Below are 21,624 nucleotides of genomic sequence, written 5' to 3' on the forward strand. Positions count from 1 at the left end.
ACATTAAATAGAAAAGTTATCATTTGGGAGATCTTTCTTCCTTCTGATCTACAAAGTAGGAGCTGTAGTCTCAGAATGGTTATTGTTCTCAGTGTGATGACAAATCTCACCCTAAATTTAGAGAATCTGTATTTAAAGTCTGAAGCCTAAGGAATCTGAACTTTTCAATAAGTTCATTTCTGCATAGCATTTTGCACACAAATGTACTTGACTCAAACTAAAATAGCAGCCACACAGTCAGACAGGAACCCAAAGTCTTCCCTGGTTATCATTTTCACTAAGAAAGGGAAGTAAAAATTAAACTTGACTCATTATTCCATTGATGTAGAAAGCAGGAAGGAAGCCAGTTGATGCCACTGCAAAGTGATAAAAACAGTAGTCTGTCAGTCTCTACCAATTAAATGAATAGGTACATTTGGGGTAAATAAACATGTGTGATAAACCTGCTGAGTTGTAAAAGAGCATTCATACACTGTACAAAGCTGCTTTAGAAATTTAAGTACCCAGTCGTCTTATAAAAGCTCTAAAATAACAATTTTTACTATATCAGAATCTATTAAAAAGCTCTGGAAAGAGGTATCAGAAATTATTATTAAGATGTGTAACTTTTCTGAATGGTTTAATTCAAAGTTGACATATAACTCTCTAAGTTCCACAAACTTATTTTAACCAATGTTATATGTGCTCAAACTGAAAGCTAATGATGACCATAAGGCTTTTATTTCCTATTTGTAGACAAATCATTTAGTTGGATACCACAATGCAACACAGAATTAAGAAAAGTGAGAGGTTTAGTTGGATTGCAAAGCAAATTAACAATGATAAGGGTTCTAAAACAAGCTTAATTGCTATTTCATTCTAATTTCACTTGAAGGTAAAATACTTAAATTCTGTTATCAGTATTTTCATCAACTTATTATCCATCATTACCTCCAGGTTAGAGGTGCTGGATGCCTTCTGTTACAATTTCTGAATGTTTCTTGTCTGAGACAGTAAGTTGCACTATTAGGTACCTTGGTGCATATACTAGAGTGCAATAAACTCAAATACACATTTCTCTCTCTTTCTCTAGTAAAACCCACAAAACTTTAAAAAAGTTAAAATTACTCAAAAACCGCAACCCCCCAGAGCACCCAGTCTTCCAGCAATACAGTATTTGGATTAAAAAACAGTTTCTTGAATGCAAAAAATGTCACTGTGGAAACTGTCTACTAGAATTAGAACACTAGGGAATTTTTAAAGAACCAATGATCAATGATCTTTCCCTGAACTGCTGAATGAATTTAAGCCAGATGAATTTAGATCACTTGGCTGTTAAGAAAAAACTCCTGGAAAAATAAATTCCTTTTCACAGATAAGACTTTGTAATAAATACGAGTCAGCTACAGTAGTTTGCCCAGTAACAGCAGCCATTATTTCTATATGTGATGTCCACAAGCAAGATATCAAGGGGAAACTTTAAAAATATCCCAGAAATTAAGTCTTTAAGGATATGCAAAAGAATGAGAATCTCTGTTATTGCTTATGAGCTCCTGCTTGTGGATTATCAGAAGCCTTTGCTTTCAAAGGTTGATCTAAGTTGTCATTTCTCACAAGCCCTAAATGCATATACAGAAGATGATAGAAAACAAACACTACTACAAATTATAAAGTCAATAAAACATAAAATACCAGTTACAGGCTGATAAAAGAAAACAACCCCCAAAAACAGCAAAGCAACCCAAAGCCCCCCAAACCAACCAACCAACCAACCAAAAAAAAACCCCACAAAGACCAAGCAAAAAAACCAAAAATCAAACAACAAAAAATCCAACAATAGAAAACTAAACAGAAAAACCAAACAAAAAACCAACCAAAGAAACAAGCAAAAAGATCTGGAAAGAAAAAAAGAGCACTAAATGTTCTGTCTTCTTTTTTTTTAATGTTCTCATTTTTCTATGTCTAGGAAAGGAACAAATCAAGATCAAAAGTACACTGTGTTCTAAATTAAGACAGAGATGAGTGAAAATGTGTTTTTATTGTGTGTTAAATGTGTTGAAGGAAAAGTTAGAGAAAGAATGGAGGTCAGATTAGGAAACCGAAAATTCAATAATAGATGTTAGATTAGATTGAGTAACAAAATATCTGAAGCACTGATGTATTAAAAAACCCAACCAAGCAGCAGAGAAATGTAATGCAAATTTATTTGCTGCTCAAAATGTAATGTAATTTGAACAGATAAGCCCATTCTGCTGGGATGCCAGAAAACAGGCCAGCAAACACTACCTGGCTGAGCATATCTGTGTCTTATCAGAGCCACACTGCTGCTCCCAGCAGCCCTGGAGCCTGTCCTCTCCCCAGCCCAGGGTGTGACCACTCAAACCACCCATTATTCACGGAGGGAAAAGCTGCCTTTATGATTGCTCTCCCTGCAAAACCCCTCTCACACAAGCCACACACCCCCCTCCCAACCTAAAGAGCAGGATCATACATGTATCTCAAGGAACAAACAGTAAATAGAGTAATGCTTCTCCTGTGCTCGCTGCAGAAGGACTCCCGGTTTTGCTCCAGGAGCTCAGGGCAAACCCCAAGTTATTTGTTTTCACAGATGCTTTTCCTATCCTTCCCAGATTCTCATTGGCTAATAACAAATGCAAGGAAGGAAGAACAAGACCACCAACTATTTATTCCAGAGAGGGAAATCCTCACTGCCTTTTCAGGTTATCCAGGGAAATAGGGCTCCCCTCCCTCAGCAGCATTCAATTTGTAACTCCTGTGACAAAAAGCTGGGAAAGGAACAAATGAAGTAAAGAAAAGGAACGACTCTCATGTCACATCTCCCTGCCTTGAGTAGTGGGCCAAGCACATCAGAGAGAAATCTGCTTGTACAAAGGACTGATGTAATGTTTTCCTTCCACATGGACTGAGGGAGTAGGGAGAAAAAGGATGGGTTACAGATTGTCTAATTTGTTATGACTTTATATGCTTGTCAAAATGCAACTTGTATCAAGAAAAGAAATTTGAAAAAAAACCAATCAACTAAAACCCACTTATATTGAAGAGAATCAAATTCCACAATCTACTCTATGCCAGAGGTCCAGTAGTTCTCTTGGAGCACTGCTCCTATTTTGGATGTGTGTTTGTGCAGCGTGCAGTGTACAGTAGACAGAAGCTTGAGTGAAAAACAAGGCCCAGCTCTCACCCAGTGGCCAAAGAAAACTGCCAAAATTCAAGGCAGAAACAGTACTGAGTAATAAACAAACAAATCAATATATTCTTGAAAATTTGCTTCAGAAGAGGAGTAATCTGCAGCCAATCCTGGAACAGAATGGATGAAATAAGTAGCAGATAATTCAAGGATGAATGCTTTTATCAGTAGTGTAATGTTCAATTAAAAACACAGAAACCCCTAACTGCTTCCAAAATTATAATGCTTTTATTTTATAGGATTGTTACATTTTAAGAGATACATCTATTGGGTCAAATACTACCCAGAAATCTCCAGGAAGATTTTATTTTTCTCATTAAAAAGTAGATATTTATTCACTTTCCAATTTTTCTAGATTTATATTCATAAATCACTGCAACTCCTTTTAAACTGTAAGGCTCCTTATATTAATCAGCAAAATTAAATAATATTTTAAAGAAACACAAAACATAACTTATTTTTCTGGTCCCGTAATCAACTAATACAGCTTTGTATGAAGAAGAGAGGCATCTTTGATGAAAAAAATAAATATAGTTAAATGCTACTACCAATCAGTTGGGGGTGAGAGATGAAATGAACATTTTTATATGGGAACAAAATTACTGAGGTGTTCTTATTCCAGAAAGATATTCTTAGCCTGAGGAGTGAAGATTCCAGCACCTGGAACTCATTTACAGTGATTAAATATCTGCATTGTTACACAAAAGTGAAATCCAATTCCATGAACTTATATGAAAAATATTCAAAAAGCCTTATATTTATTTTTTGAAAGACGAGGAAGCAGAGTGCTCAAAGACTTAGAGACTGAAAGTGATGAAAACACGAAAGGTAATCTCTAAGTTTTACTGCCAGATGTTTCTGAATTAAAGGGCTCCAGACAGTATACCAGACAAGCAGCTATAGAATTGAGACCAAGAATAGTTGAGTAGCTTGTTGCTATTCTTACAGATTCTAAGCCTCAATTTTCCCTCTGATTTTTGCCTTATTGTGCTGGTAAATCACTTGTTTAATTTTTTAATGATGTGAGCTTTCAGATGAATCAGAATTTTCCCCTGATGTCTCTTGTGCACCTCCTGTGGAGCTTCCCTTCTAGTTTTCTCACCATTTTTTTCTTCAGGTTTCAGAAAAGTAAACCACTCCTTCGTTATATACTCCAAAATTTGCCCGAATTTCTGATTGAATCAACATGCATTCCAATTCAAAATCAGAAACAGGCTGGAACAACTCACCACTGTCAAAAGAGGTAGCAAATAGAAGACGTAGGTCAAAGACAGCATTGAGGTAAAAATATTAAATTAGTCTAATTATAAATTTACATTCAGACTTCTGCAGTTGTTCATCAACATATAAATATCCAGAGTCCAAGCTTCATTTGACTGATGTTAGATGAACAGAGCCCACCTTTCCATCTGTGTCTATGAACCCCATTTGATCTGCTTTAATGAAAAATAGTTCCTTTGCTCAGCTGGATAATGTATGCCCCTGTTCATCCTGAGTAGCTATCCCATGCAAATGAAGGGGAGAAGAGTAAAAAAAGATGGTTTTTTTTAAATCTTGGTTGAAATGCAAGGAAATTTCCTTACAGACAAAGCCCTCAGGGGTCTTTTAAATCTGTAAAACTAGAAATAAAATTGAGCAGCAACTCACTGATACATAAGTCCTAGACATTGAAAACTGTTTCAAGGCATTGTTAAGAAGACACCATTTGATGATGATGAAATTCATGAGACTTGCTGTCTTGAGAGGACCTCTGAACTTCTGCATGGATGGTAACTACTGTCTCATACATAGGAGCAAGCAAATAAAAATAGCTAATTGAGCTATTTCCTACAGAGAAGGGGAGAAAGAATTATTGCTATTTTGTCTATAGTAGCTGAGTACCTTCTCATCACTTACAAAAATTTAGGTTGTGAAAATTTTCCAAAAAAATAATTCCATTACAGAAAAACCCCTAAATACACATTCTACTCTCACAATGGGGATAAATCCATTGTCTTTAAAGAAATCATTCACATACATGTCATCTGTTTAAATCATCTACCAAGCTACTGTCTCCTTTGCTAGCAATCAGATTGCACTAATTTTAGCAAGCTGAGGATATATTTAGCATTTTATCTGAAGTATTTAAGAGAAAAGACAATTCCCAAAGATCTGAGCTAGCTGAAGATCTGGAATTTTCCACTTCAGTGCAGCTAAGTGACAAGGATACTGTCATATAAGGACTTTCCTTTTATGAGTCCAAGAATCCCGAGTTCCAATACATGGAAATACCCTATATTATATACAGCACATATACAAGTTTGGTATGTTTAGAGGCTCACAAGTGAATCTTGCAGTCATTAAGATTTGCACTCAGCTTTTGCTCTTAAACTACTGCTGGTCTATGCGATGCAATTGAGCAACTTTGCCTTTTTGCTACACCTGATCACCCAGGTATTTTTTAAGATGTTTAGCTACTTCTAGTTGCAATATCTGAGCAACAGAATAGGTAAGAGGAAAACAAGCACATGATTATTAAACCACCATTTGCTGGTTTCTTTAAAGTTCAGTTATTCTGATGTACATGGCTGTATGAAAATTGTTTTGTTCCTTCAGGACAGAACAAATATTTTCTCTCACTTTGTGAAACATAACCTAAAGTAATTATTTTTCTTTCATTGTGGAGATAAAGAATAAATTTCAGTAAATCAAAACAACGTCTTAACAGCTTATGTTTTCATGATGTAAAAGAGGATATTATTTTTCAAGACACAGTATAGTCATATTTATATGGCTACACATACATACATAAAATACAGAAGCTTTTCCTGCTTTATAATACAGTTTGCTGACAGGAACCTTGAGAAGGCTGACCAAGAACAGAGGCTAGACAGAGCTAAGAGAATAAAGTAGGTATTTCTTCAAAGGCCTCAATGGATACACCTTGGGCAGTACAAGAGCCTGGTCAGGGCTACACCCAAGGTAAACCCAAAATGGTCACAAAAATGAACAACCAGTCACAAGGTCTTATACTTTTATAAGTTTTGTTCCATTTGCATATCGGAGTTAATTGTCCAATTATAGCTCTAGATTATGAAGTTCCATCCTCCTTGTTTTTCTCTCTTCATTGAGAGAGAATATTATTGTTGTTTATATTTTTTGGGCCTGGAACTTGTAACAGTTGTCCTTGGACAAGCTGGAAAAGGATTGTTTCGTCTACCTGCCCTGAGAAGAGAGCTTGCTAACACTTAACATGAAGCTCAGAGTTACACACTGAAGCAGCACAAAATCTGAAAAAATATAAAAGCTAAAACTTAGGGCATCAAGCTAAGCTGGAACAAGAGCCCAACTGCAATGCCATATCTTGGTTTCTATGTTGTCATTGTTTTTGTTCTCCCTGGGGCATCTAGTGCATCCTCCAAGATAAGACATTATTGTATTATTTCCTGGTCTCGCATTAGTTATGTGTAGGTCCTTTTGGCAGTGAACTAAAGCTTCACTGGAGAGTAATCAGAACATTTAGACTGCATTATACTACAAACTCAGGGCATGCAGACCACATGCAGAAAAACTGTGCTTTAACCTGCATTTCAGACAGCAAAGTTTTAAACATGGGAATGCACAGATGGTTTAAAGCAAGCCCCCAGTCTGAGTAAGCTATTTTTCTGAGAAGGTGACAAATATAAACAAACAAACAGCACAAAAATTTGTGCTCTACATTTCAGTGACAAAAGAAAAAGTTATGGACATGATCATAATTTCTGACTACATTTACGAGCCACTGACATGACAGAAGCTGACACCATGACTGGTAGGCTGCAATGGATGGATGACATACTGTTTGATATGAAATGGACAAAGCCTTCTTGAAAAACCTGGAAGAAGGTTTGCAGTTGCAGACCCTGTTTGTCAAGGAAAACTTTAATCATACTGATATCTTGTGGAGTAGGGAAATCTCAGAACACACACACACAAAACGTATGGAGTACATCAGGGAAAATTGTTTGTGCAAGCAATGAAGATGCAGGGAGGCTAATTCCTTCTTGGCATAGCTACTACTCAGAAATAAGAACTGGGTGGGAATGCAATGGTTAAGGATAACCTTGGCAGAACTGAGAAGGAGAAAGAGTTTAGAATCCTGAGAGACATGAGGAAGTCAAATAGTCAAGTAAAACTTCTAGGGAGAATCACATGAGCAACTGACTTGAAGGAGTCAAGGTGAGCTGGTTTGACCTTCAGCAACAGAAGAAGAAAAAGAATTGTCCATTCCCATGTGCCAAAAGGTCAAGCACAGGAAGCCAGCTTGCCTGAATAGGAAACTTCTGTGTGAGCTCAAATGCTAAAAGGAATTGCACAGAAATTGAAAGCAATGTTGAGCTACCCAAAACTATTTCTCAGTGATTCAGTTGTAAAATTAGTAAAACCAAAGCTCAGTTGTCAGGAGGTACAACAGAAGCAGTTCAGAACTTACTGTTATCTCAGGGCACTAAGTGTAGACCCATTGTTGAATGGGCCAGGGAACTTAATGACAGAAGACAAGAAAAGGATGAGGAACATGATGTCTGCTATGCTTTGCTGTAACTTGTAAAAGCTTGTTTTCAGTCAGCCCCCAATACTGGGGAGCAGCACTGGGCTATGTATTACTTGTGTTAATATGAAGCGTGGAAGACTCAGAGCACATTCAACATGCAGATCCATGGAACCAGACTGATCCTCAGAGGCAGCTGAGGGAGCCAGCAAGTCTCACTGAGACCCACTTCTTCAGTCATTGAATAGACTGGCACGTGTGGGAGCTCTCTGAGGAGCACAGACAGGCACATGTCACACCTCTTCTCAGGAAGGGCAGATCTGGGTCGCCGCAGATTGATCAGTTTAACCAGGGGAGAACAGAACAGGCAATAGACTGCAGGAAGGGAATTTCCAGTTAGAACCAGGAAGAGACCTTCCCCAGGAATGTGGTCGGACTCTGTAGTAGACACAAACTAGAATCTACCCTTGAACATATTCAAAACTCAGCTGAACAAGGCCTTTGTCTAACCTCAGAGGCATTAGGCCTGCAAGACTGGTTTAAGCAAGAGGCTAAGACCTGATGATCTTGAGAGGTATAAATCGAAATTATATTGTGATTCTAATTTATGTTTTCATACAAGAATATTTCAAAATAATTCACAAGGACTAATTACTAACTTGTAATAAAATTAAATTAAATACAATAACAACGAAAATGGAAGTCTCCAGGAGAGTTTAGCAATAAGAAATTTCTTTTTGAGAATATCATAAATCCTAAAAATGTTGGATGAAAAACCTTTTGAATAAAATTAATAGGATTTAAGATGGGACAAGATCGAAATACAGTGCGCTACTACCTTTTAAAAAAAATTGTCTTCCCTATGCTGCAGCAGAATTCCCATGGCATTCTACATGTTGGTGAACTAGAAAACTTAATAAGAGTAACCCTAGCCTTTCAGAAAGTAAGGACACTTCTATCCTTAATAAGACAGTAACTGGTGGCTTTCAACAATTTGTGTATCTATGAAAAATAAATGTGGAGCTCTCATGCAATGGTACAAAGGAATGTGAGATCTGGATACTAATTAATTTGGATGCCTTTGAAAATGTCGCCAATTTTTCAAGCTTTTTTGTTGTTGTTGTTTTTGTGTTGGTTAGTTGGAGTTTTTTTGCCAGTACCAAAGGGCATTTCACAATGGGGAAAAAAGTATCCCTAATTCTGCTGCCAAACTGTTGCAAGTGATTGCTTCATCTGTCATTTGCTCTATCAGTTGGCATTCCTGCAGATAAAAGAAATCTTGGTGCCATGAGATGAGTAAGAAATTGGGTCCAATATAGTATGCTAGCAGACTGATTTTTCTCTTTTACACGCCTTCATATTGAGTGGGATGTGACTGCCAAATGAAATCCAGAAGAAATAGTGGATTTGAATGTTAGCAGAGATGGGGAGGCTGGAGGGATGGGGGAGGAGCGACAATTAACATTATCATTAAAGCTGCCTGCAGTTGTAACTACATTTCAGTTTCAATATACAGCTCAAGGATTTCTGGCATTTTACACTGTCCCTCTCTCTCATTTGCTTTGCGTCCTTAGTTATTAAGGCAATATCAGTACAATAATGATTAATTTAAATGGAGGAAAATTTGGATTTAAAGATCAAACCAATAGTTCTATTCATTGAAACTGCACCTCTTAATTAGCTGTTACATTTAATTTGTAACTACTACATTGATAGCAGTCTCTGGCTCATAAATATGCCTATATATATAGCTATATCTTTATATTTCATAGAAGATTATTCTTTGGCTAAATGGTCTCAGCTGGAACAAGAGTCAATAATCAGCAAGTCTCCTGTGAAATGTTGACAAACAACTCATTAAAAAAGCTGAAGTAACTGTTTCACAAGCAATACTTGCCCACTTCACACACTGCAGTTCCTAAAATATCATGAAGGACAACGGCATCAAATACACGTAAGAAAACTATGTATCAAGAGCTATATGAAATATACTGCTTAAGAATCTCATCCTAGGCACCAGAGTACTTTAACTGAGGCTGAGCATGTGCAACCTAAGTGTCCAATGCATCACAGCCAGTTTGCTCCTCTCCTGCATATCTCTGCACTCTTCCTTGACAGTTCTGGAGGAAATGGAGGGTTTTGAGAGTTGGAGGCTTGGTACAAAGCACCTTCGTAGCCTGCCACAAAATCCTTCATTTCTTCAGTTGTCAAGTTTAAATTCAGTGAGACCCTTCAATTCAGAGAAAAATCCAAGTCCTTGTCCCTAGGCAGTTATTCCACATGAAACAGTATCTACTCATTCCTTCCCCAAAAAACACCCTGGGCTTGCTCCAAAGTATGTTCAAAATATACCAGGTACCACAGTAGAGAGAGCTCTGAAAAACTGGAGAGTGAGGACACAAGTCCCTTAATGCAGACATATTTTTAGGCTGGCACCTGCAGTGGAAGTGCCCTTAGCTCCATCTTACTTGTTAGAAGGGGAGCACAGACACCCTGTCCCTACGGTTTCATTTACCAAATACCTTGGCCTCTTTTTCTTTTCTCTTTCCCCCTCCCTCCATCTGGTTGAATTCTTCCTCCAAATTTGCAAATCGTTTCAGGCCTCAGAAACGAACCTCTTGCCAAATCACATAGATGTACAAAACACCCACTCAGGGCCATTGAAAAGGCCCACCCCATTGGTATTCACCAGGAATAGCACATGTCCTTTCACTGGGCTGGGACATTGTTGGTCTAGCCTGGTCTTTCAGCTGGTAATAAATCAACTCCACTGACTCCGAGACAACTGCTCCTATTTACCTCAACCATGAACCTGTCCCCAGCGCCGAAACGTCGATCTGATGAGTTAGTATCTATTTCCCTAAAATTCCTTCCGGGCACTGGTTGATTTTCTCTTCACTCTTTACACTGCTGTGAGAAGTCTTTAGGTAATGTTAAACATTGAAGAGTAATTTTAACTGTGAGTATAGCAATCCTTTATATCAGCTTTGGTGGGCAAAGGAAACATTGATCATTCAGAAGGAAAAGCTGGTGCATAAATAACAACAAATAATAAATATGTCTGATGGGCCAAGTTTCTCATAAGTGCTAGCAGTACTAAGACTATTTTGTTGTAATAAACTGAATACAGTCAAATACTTAACATCTTCCCTTTCTTTACAAGAATTTTGCAGATACTTGAATTTTCTGGTCAATATTGGATACTATAAAAACAAAATTATATGATATTTCAAATATTGGATACAGTTTTCACATACACCTTCTTTCTTATTTCACCTTAAAGAAAATGTCCCTTAGAGTGATTTGTTTGGTCTGCAAATGTCAGACAGAACTTATATTTATCTTTTTCCAGAAAATGAGGGATAGGATCTGATCTCCTTCAGCAAATCTTTTAATGAGATCAGTTATCTTGCGATGTGATAATCATTATACAGATATCAAGTTCAATGTTCAATTTTTGAAAGAGTAAGCTTTTTTGTTCTGTTTAAGTTTTTGCTTTTTTGCCCCAGCATTAATGGCTGCTTTCTTCTTTTCCTTATTTTTTTTTTGTCTTGTCAGTAGCATTTGGGATGTTTAGCGTCAAAAAGAACTAGGCATTATAAAATAAAGATTTATATATTTTGGATAAAATACTGGAAGTGTTCAACTAGTCAATGCTTCGACAAATTCTTTTAACTTGGCTTAGACTGGATGACAGTAACAAAACAGAAAGAATTGTTTAAAATTTATGTGCACAACTGCATATCAGTGACAAACATTTTGATTTCTCTGGATTCTTTTTCTTCTAGTATTTGTGATTATGATTTCATTTTCTAAGTCACGTGCACTACTTCTACCTATTACAGACAAATCACAGTATGTCCAAATAAAATTAAGTCATTCTCTAGGATTAGCTTTCAGAGTCATTCCCACTGTTAAATTCTTTAAAGTAATAAAACAGCACTTGTGAGATAAGTTTTGCATGCTAAAAGCTTAACCCTGGTGTCTTTTGTCAGGTAAAATTCTCTGCATCTGGAGTTAGAATTCTACCATAGTAGGGACTACAAGACTGAGGAACTGATACCCTCTCCATAACCTACTGTTATAAGAGTCCTTTGGAGTTTCTGTGCTAATCTAACATCTCTTTTGTTAAACTATAGAGCAGTGAGAGGGGGTTTTATGCTTTGTCTTATATTGTGAAAACATTAGCAAATGAAATAAATGTGAATTTGGCTTTTTAGCACTTAGAATTATTCACTTTGAACTGTAAATTATTTATGGTACTCAAAGAGACACTTTGTAAATAACAGGAAAGCCTCAGAAATCAAATGCAGATTGTGGTATTTAGTCTTGTCTTACCATCATTAACCATTTCAGTTACACAACATGTTTCAATAAATCAAGCACATCTTTTAGACAACTCTCCTAAAGGAATTAGAAAGCAGCAGAAATAAATGAAGCTGTCTACAAGTGACAGCTACAAAGGGAAACCCAGAGAAGGAGTGGAAAAAAAGGTGCTCCTGTGAGCAGATGATAAAGCAGATGCTGTGAAACAACAGGGGGATTGCACCATTTCTTCTCCAGAACTGATGATGGTTTGATAAACAGCTAGTCATGCTCCTGGAAAACCCTGTCCATCAGTGCATACCAGTACAAATTAATGGTGACATGTCCTGATTAAACTTGCTGTGCTGTGAAATGCAATGCATTATCTGCATGGCAGTAAGTGAACAAATGCTCTCAGGGAGTGAAAGAACAAGCAAAGTCACGCATCTCAGGTTAGGTCCCGAGTCATAGCTGCCTGTGGTGAGGTAGGTGTTCAATTGACAAAACCAGTCTTGACTTGTGGGGTTTGCAGGCTATAGTTTTTGTTCTGTTCATTCAAAAGAGTTGTCTTGATGATACCCTTTCTGCAACCTATAAGTCAGTTTTCAAAACCTTCAGTCACGCTCTTGAATTTCTTCCTCAAGCAGACCTTAAATAGGCTTGCACCCTGTGTACATTAACAAGAAGTCCCCCTTTGGAATAAATTGAAAACCTCAAATATAGTAGTGGTGAGACCACAACATCCCCCAGCATGACCTGAGTAAGAGCAAAAAAGTTCTCAATGACAATTTGGGAGCTCTCTCAAAAGTTCGTTTTCAAGAGTAAAAAGCAAACAATTTTATATTTCTAATGCAAATAAAAAAAATTTGAAAGTTTCATTTGGATTTTTCTTGTCTAACATAGAGAATGAAAACCTTTTTGTAAGCGCTGGTTATTTATTTTAAAAACCGAAGTCACACATTTAACGCCACTTCACTCTCTTTACTAAAACACTTCTGACATAACTGATAAATAATTCTCTACGGTATTAAGAAAGTTTTGCCGCTTAAAGAGAGGCTTGCTGAATTAAAGATCTCTTCCAAAACAGGTAGCTTGTCCTGGGGATGGGAGCCAGCCTTTGCAATTCATACTGCTGCTGCAAGGAAGGACCACTCAAGGCAGTAAGAACACCACTGTCAGTACAGCTAGCAGAACCTGGAATTTCCTCCCACATCTGTAAAACACATTGATGGCTGTAGAGTCAAACCAGATTTAGCAGCCTTAAATACTTTTCAGAAAAATTCCTTATCCTGATCCTACTTCAACCAACCTTCCAGGCTGGGTTCAAATCTCATGTAAAATCTAGAACAATTTAGAAGAATGTTGTGAAATTGCATTACAATGAACGACATTCCAGTCCAAATGTTGCCATTTCTGCAAAGGAAATGCACAAGGCAGCAATAGAGATATTTACCCTATACTTTCATTCAGGGAACAGACTACAACAAATAAAATAAACATATCTAGAGAATCTTGGGAGAAGTAAAACATTTAATCCTTTCAGTACTTCGCTTTCTCTGTGCATACTATCTGGTCAGCAAATGGATGGAATGAAAAACACATCCATTTCCCTGACAAAGAAAATATTGTAAAGAAATACTATACACTAAATTCTTTGACATTTCAGTTCCTATGTTAAGAAGGTCTGAAGATCTAGGAGAAGAATTAGCTGTACAGGAAAACACAGAAGCAAGGTGTGCAGCTAGAGACAGTGATGAAAACACTCTGAAAAGATTTGTCCAAGAAGGCACAAAATATCAGGAGTAACCTTTTAACTACTCTTAAATAATTTCCCTAAGTTTTATTAAAAGGTGTCAGGCCAGTGGGCCACATGAGAGAGGGGATGGGGTCACCAGTATTATGTGGATTTAAGAGAGTGCTTGCTTCATAAAGGAGACTGGGAAGGCTGCAGAAACCCAGGCTACTGAAAAGGCAGCTGATCCAGGAGGCTGCACCAGTGTGTGCCCCTCACCTGCCCAAAGAGCCTGTGACAGAGCCTGGCACAGGGAGTGCCCTCAGCTCACAGGCAGCCTCTAAAACAGAAAAATGAAAGACAATGCAACCTTTATTCCCCCCTCCTTTCTTTCACCTGGACTTCAACCTACTTATTTTTGAAACAGAGGTTTTAATTAAAGCTACCTTCTATACAATGCGCTGAACTTCGCCTCTGTTGCAAATAACACATTAATTTCCCCTGACTCTGAGTAATCTTACTTTCTCTCTTTTATCCCTGAAAACATCTTGCCTGGGTGAACACCAAGGGGAAATAACAGGTGGGGGCAGCAAAACTGAAGTAGCTTACTGGAAGTTATGACAAACTCTGCATTTTGTTATTTCTCTTCATTTTTAATACATATGCTTCTTTATTCTTGCAACTTCCCCCACTGAAGTTATGGAATGAGCTTTAGCAATGCGGCTTTTCACTGGAGGAATGGAAATGAAACAAGTCACAGAAGACAGATAGCAGATAAAATAAATAAAGCCTATTGAGAGAGGAGTATGTGATCCATTCCCTCACTACAGTGCCACCTGCCTAGGGAAGCACTTTAGGCCAGGAATCTCTCTTTGAGACCTCACGTAGTCAGACTTAGCCTTCAAGCTCTAACCTTGCATGCCCATACCACAGTTAGAGTATTTTACCTGATAATTCAAGTAAAAATCCAGACTAAGTTTTTTAGCATCTTTCTTCCTGATCCTGGATCAAGTCGCTGGCAAATCTATCAAATGTTAAAAAATTTCACAAGGCCAGCTTCCCTGGGATAGGCAGGAGAGAAAGTAAGCATGTAATCTTGGTCTATTCAACATCTTCCTAAAAATTCTCCAATGTTGCTGGATCTGGGATTACATGTGTCCATCACACCATTTTTTTTCTTTTTTTAGTCAGGGGCATTTGGGATTTTAAAGAATCACAACAACAGGGCACTTATGAGACAAAGATTTTACAGTTTCTTCTATTTGTGAGGAGAATGCAGTGGGAAGAAGTGAAATCTCCATATAGCCCAGTTACATGGTGATTAAAGAGAATGAATGACAAAAGTTTCAGAACAGTAAGCTAAAACCGAGTAAATCTTCTAGCTGGGTTCCTGTTTCCTGCAGATCATGTACAGATGGGACATGCAATGTAATCATCAGTGGGCTATAAATCCATCTGCCAACATAAAATTACATAGATATATCTCTGTTGGGCTAGCATTTAAATGATGTAGTAGTGGAGCAGAACTCCTATTGTGTGAGATGCTCTCACACCACAGAACACAGAGTTCCCTTCCCCCATCCCTAAAAGCAAACTTGCAATTTAAAAGCTGTTAAGTACAGATACAGATATGTAAGAATATGAAAGACAACAGGTTCTGATTTCTGTGGTAATAGTTACAACGTGGTCCTTTTGTACATAGCTGAAGGAAGGATTTGAAGGAATGTAATGGAATAGGTTTGTAGACATTTCCATAGGAATTTTGATTGTGTAATAAATATGCTAAAATTGCCAAAATATTTGCTTTAAAATCTAAAACGACTGGCTGAAGAATATTGCTGTGGTTTGACCAGATGTAGATCATATGAATAAGCATTTGCCTTTCTATCAAAGGGACTTTATGAAATGAGACATCTCAGCATTAAAAGTTCTTAGGCATAGACATAAAAATACTTTTTCTCAAGGTAGATGTAAGCACTAAAGGCCTCATAAGTAAAGACAAATAAATAACCTGTGCCTAATGTAACCAGAAAGGAAGGGAAGTGGGGGCAGGGTGTCAGGGAAGAAAACATTCTGAGAATGGTTCCTGACAGAAGATAAGATTGTGAACTGACAGACCAGGAATCCTTTAGAGGTAAAGTCTGAATGGATCTGAATAGCAAAGAAAATTTACAAGGGCTGTGACTCAGATCAAAATAACAAGTACTTCTAATTAGAAGTGTATGAACAAAGCAAAGGAACTAGCAGATGGAAAACAAAGTGATGGGAAAACAAACAAAACTTCAAAGATTGAGGAGAATTAAGACAATCAGTTATTATTTTATGACTGAAGATTAAGAGAGAACAGTGATGAGCCAGAAGGCAAAGAACTACTAAGTAGCAGTCCAGCTTAAAGCATGGCAATATCTGAATGCAGCTGAGAAAAAATGGAAATCAAATAAATAAGGACAAGAACCTTGTACCTTCTCTATGTTCAATACTGTCACATGACAAATTATTGCTTCAGATAAGATTCTCAGCCTTTCTTTACCACTAGATTGGAGCAATGAGTTAACTAAAATATTTTTATAGTTCTACATGTAACAATTTTTTAAGGAATAAGACTAGCAGTTTTTAGAAAATTCAATTTTTTAGTTATGAATAAAAAGTGCCACAAAACGTTTCTATTTGATGTTTTAATATGCTGCTTTATACTGACTGTTGATTAACATTTTAATAACACTGAAAAAATGAGCTATGAGATTGGCTTTATACATAAGACAGAGCAAGCTTCAAGGTGTGTAGCGGGTGCCAACAAAATTACAAAACAAAAGTCAGAGAACACAGACATTAGCTGATACTGCAAACAAAAAGCAGTATGTAAATGTAGGAGGCTGAAGATGTGCTCTTTATACACTACTTGCATACCTTAGACCTATAATATCCTAATCAAGGTTTACACACATACCAGCTTTCAGAAAAAAAATGTAAATGTTTTTATATAGCACCTAGCCCTGGCTATTTAAGCACTGGCAAAGGCCTGACTCACTACTGCGTCACTGCTGTTTTAAGCATGAAATACAAGAAACCAAACAGCAGCAGCTACTTTAGGCAGAAATAATTAGGAGTGGGCTGTGTTATGCTGCACATAGACCTGGTTTTTGCAGCGCTGTGTCAGGCCCTCTTAAGGCAACAGCACAGAATTTGTTACCAAGTCAATATTCTCTTGAAGTCGTAAAAGCTGGGTTCAAAGCAACTATTTATTCATTCCTACTCAAGTTCGGTATTACATTACCCCAGCAGGGTGATTCAAACATTAAGGGTAGATTTTTAAGGCTCTGAATAGTGAGAAGAGGCACAGTTACACAAAGAATCCACAAAATTTACATGTGAATTGGCAGATGCAAAATAAAACAGTGATGTGTGAACTCCACCTCGTTGGAGCTTTAAAATTCTCATGCCTTTGAGATTCAGAGGGTGGAGTTTAAGACAGGTCCTTAACTGAGCAGGACTCTCTTATAACACTGCTTACAGCGCTTGCTAGAAAACCGGGGTCTGATTTGTTCCTTAACCGGAGAAATTAAAAATTTTCATTTCTCAGCCTAGTGCCTAACAACCAACCTACAGAACTGTGTGGATGAAAACATATTCTAATACAGCATGTTGAAGCTAATGCTTTTGGAGACAGAAACACAGGATTGCTAAGGACGTAGAAAAGTGAGAAAGGAAAACATGAGCGCTATGCTGAAAGGAAGAGACCTGGTGACCTCGTTTCGATGCTAATAGTGCGGGGAAATTTGCAGGTGCAACCTTCAGTAGGTCTTACAGATGTGTGAATGTACATAACTTCTCAATCTCTTACTTGAACTTCTTTGCAGACATTTTAACTGGGGCAGGAAAGATATTCCTAGCACTACCACAAGATAGCAGGGGTAAAACACAGGCTCTGTGTTTGCAATGGCAAACCAAGAATTTCAGTGGAGCTGGGACTTCACATCCACATCCTTAAATTCAGTTTAAACTGTCTCAACCAAGGCTATATTTCAATCATAATCTCCAAAACTATGACTTAATATCTCATTCTACATTAGGACTTTAAATGGTCTTAAATTGGTGTAGCAGAAATAGCATGGTACACGTGTAAGGGGAACTAGATCTGCCAAAATATTCTCAATCCTCCCTTACACAATTGTGTGCATATATATTCTGAAAAGGATCATATCATAGAAACCCTCCAAATTCATTTGTGAGCAAACTAGAAGGAAACAATAAATGACATTGTAATTTGGCTAGAAGTTCTCTGTGTTGCAAACTACTAAGAAGAGATGGAATTAGCACTATGTGATTTTTTTTCCTGCAAATCCCTTTACTGTCCTGTGATGTTGGACCAGAAGGTATCTTGGGCTCCTTAAAACTTTCTTTTATTGCACTTATTAAAGTCTGTTTTTATGCTGTGCTATTGCACTGTGCTTTGGGGAGGAAGCACATAGTAGAAACAGTTAAAAATTACCATTTGTGCTATATCTGAGATAAGAAAACAGCAGAAATATTGCGCAGACATGAGCGTTAGCAGTGGCAAGTTACAGACGTATTTAATACCTACTTGTACTCTTGCATTTTTAGACAGAAGTCACCCTAGAAACGAATAAAGGGAGTTTAACTCTTTTCTGAACGTTTCAAATTGTGCCTGTGTGAGTCTGACTCCAGGAACAGAGCACTGCTCTCTGTTGTCAGCTCAGCTTTTCTGCTTATATCTGAATGCTTTCACTAGCTCTCCTGGTAACACATATTTCTACATACATACCAAAAGGAAACGATTGGCATCTGACATAAGATTTTTTTTTGCCTAAGATTCAGCAGGCAAGCCAAGGAAAAACTATAAATCTTTTCACACAGACTAATATCTCAACTCTTTGACAGAGAAAGTTGTTATATCTTAAAAAGTGACAGGACTTCCATCAGAAGGGAACCTTATCTTGTGCCAAAGAAATGTAACATTTTCTTAAAGCTCCATTAACCTCATGCAAGTGCACTAACACTATTTTTATGATCTTAAAACACACTAACCTGGTGCTCCAAGATCATAAAAATATGACTAATGATTGTCACAGTAAGAATTTTAACATAGTATCAATTGGGTTAGACATAGCCAGCACTTAGTGATAAAGGGACAGTGACCAAAGAGAAGATAGCAAAACTTCAGACAGTGTACATGTTTTGGGTAACTCTGGTGTAAAAAGAGTTCAGATTGTTCATCACATAGTAGTAGCTGATAATTCACCCAAAACATTGAGAAACATTAAAGACTGCAGGATTTTGAGAATTACAGGACATACATATGCCTTATCAATGTGATTGAATGGTTATTTTCAATTAAGTTACAGTGTTTTAGAATAAAAACAAGCATTATACCTGCCTTGTCAATAACTTGTTCTACAATGCCTACTCTAATATTCTTCTGTGATTCACTTATTTTATAATAATTATGATAACTTAATAAGGCAATTTCCCTTCTTTGTTCAGTTACCAGCTAGACTTGTTCTGACAAATTAATCTGAAAAAAAAGAGAAACAATGAAAAAGCAACTCCTTGAATGTAACACTTAGGAGATGCGTACCTACTGGAATACCAAAAATGCAGGTATTTTAACTAAATACTAGAATTTGATGAGCAGCCTTTTACTCTGCTGTCAACTGTAAAGGCACAAAGGTTGAAAATTTCATTGCAGGATCTTGAACAAATACAATAACTAAAACTTTTTCTTAAAGGAAATAACTATATTTGTCGTGAATTAAAAAGAGCATAATTTTATTCACATTTTTCTTTTTAAAGTGAAAAGTCAGTTATACTGCAATGCTAATCACTACAGTAATGAACCAGAAATAATGAATCAAACAAAACACTACATTCCCTTTAAACATTTAAGGACATTTTGACATTTAAAAAGTAAATTTAAAAAGTATTTTGCTCTGAAATAGGAATCCAGTGAAAAAGCAGATTGATTAGGGAAGGTAGGCTCCTCCACACAATTGAATGAATTTTGATGAAACAGAAGTGAAGGAATTTTTGACCAGCACTACTGACAAAGTAAGAAGGCCTGAATTTGCATCTCAGTCCAAGCTTAGACTTCGTACATCAGGCAGCTGGACTAAATCTTTCAAAGCTTCTTGTAATCTATTTGTATTGAAACATTAAAAGAAAGACTAAGCTAGTTTTCCAGAAAAAAAAAAAAACCTCAACACAGCAAAACAAACAGCAAGAAAACCCTATCAGTATTCAGATTATAGTAAAAGAAAAGTGATTGATATCAATGAGGTAAAAGCTCCTTAAAAAAAGCTCCTCTATGTATATATTGTTGTAACAAGGTCATACTACTGATAACAAAAGCCCAACACACCCATTTCTCCCCTGAAATCTCTAAAGCCAGCTACATTAACAAGTTCTTTCTTTTTTCATTGAATAATAGGACTGAATTGAAACATATGGAGGTAAAGTTCAATTTAGATGAAATAGATCTTCCTGCGTTTGCTTGCTTACATATGTGTGTATGATAAACATATTTTATATCTGTCTGAATCAAAGTTTTAGTTCTTAGCATTCTGGGATAAAAAGAGAGTTTTAGAACACATTTATATTTACTCAAAAACCCAACAAAAGAAGAAACCATCACTAACCAACCCTACACCACATCCTTTGCAAAAGCTAATCTCATGGCTGGGCAGAAGTTACAGCGACAATGCTCATGTTGCAATGTCCACCTCACCAAGAGACAGAGCTATCATCAATCTCTCTCTGCAGGTACAAAAAATTTATAGAATAGTTGTTATCATGTGGTTTGAGTTTTTTGCATACTTAATGTAAATAGAATAACAGCCCTGAAGATTGACAATCTCTTATTAGCCAGCACAGCTTGGCTCATAAAGATGGTTTGCACCAAAAGAGTAAGAAGTGCTCACTTCCCTGTCCAAAAAGCAGCTCATTAATGCAAATTTCTGTGTTCCTTCACAGCATGCAAATATTACCCTAGGTAAAAAACAACCAACCAAAAGTTTATTTCAAAGGGGTCCATCAGCAGCTAAGTATTTTCATAACAACACTAGTAAAAAAATTGACCCAAAAACTTCAAAATCTTCCGTTCTCACTCAGACCCAGTACATTATTTTCCATGTTTATTAGAGTGGGTACCTCACATGAATCTGCTTCTTTACCATCAACCCCCTTACTATAAATAACAAAGCCCGATGATTATCACTTACTCTTTGTATGAGTCACATTTAAAGAGAGCCCTGAGGTGCTTCTCAGGGAGTCTCTTTGTATCATGAATCAGAAGGGAAAGAAAGCAGCCTCTGAATACCACCATACCCAGACTCTGGATGCCTAGAAGTATCGTTGCCTATTAATAGTTTCAAGCTGTCAGGCAGTTTCACATAATGGAAGTCAATGGTCATGGAGAAGTTTCTCTTCTTCAGAGGTATTTGTAAAATAAAGAGAACCTGATAATGGAAAAGCTCCATACACATACAGACAAAACAGAAAAGGTGAAACCCCCTTATTTCAAGGCCAACTGAAAATCCATAGTCTGAACAAAAACGAGGAGTAGGAGCCATCAGGCTCCTCATGGCACAAGCCCAGGTTGGGCAGACATCAGCAAACCCTGGTAGACATGAGGACAGTTTCCACCTCAGACATTGCTGCACAGCACAACCTCAGAGCCTCACATGCCACAGATTTTAAGCTATTACTTTATTTCTCATTAACAGCTTCCAGGTCTCGCCCATGTTTTATTCATTTTCCAGCCAGGGCTACAGCAAGGCTTTTACTCACCTCAGCAGGACCACAAGAAGTTTCCTTCCTTCTGGACAGAGAGAAAACAGAATGCTTTCAGACCTGATGGAGCTGGAGACAAGCAGCAAT

The sequence above is a fragment of the Ammospiza caudacuta genome, chromosome 1 (genome assembly GCF_027887145.1).
Source record: "Ammospiza caudacuta isolate bAmmCau1 chromosome 1, bAmmCau1.pri, whole genome shotgun sequence".
Classification (NCBI taxonomy): Eukaryota; Metazoa; Chordata; class Aves; order Passeriformes; family Passerellidae; genus Ammospiza; species Ammospiza caudacuta.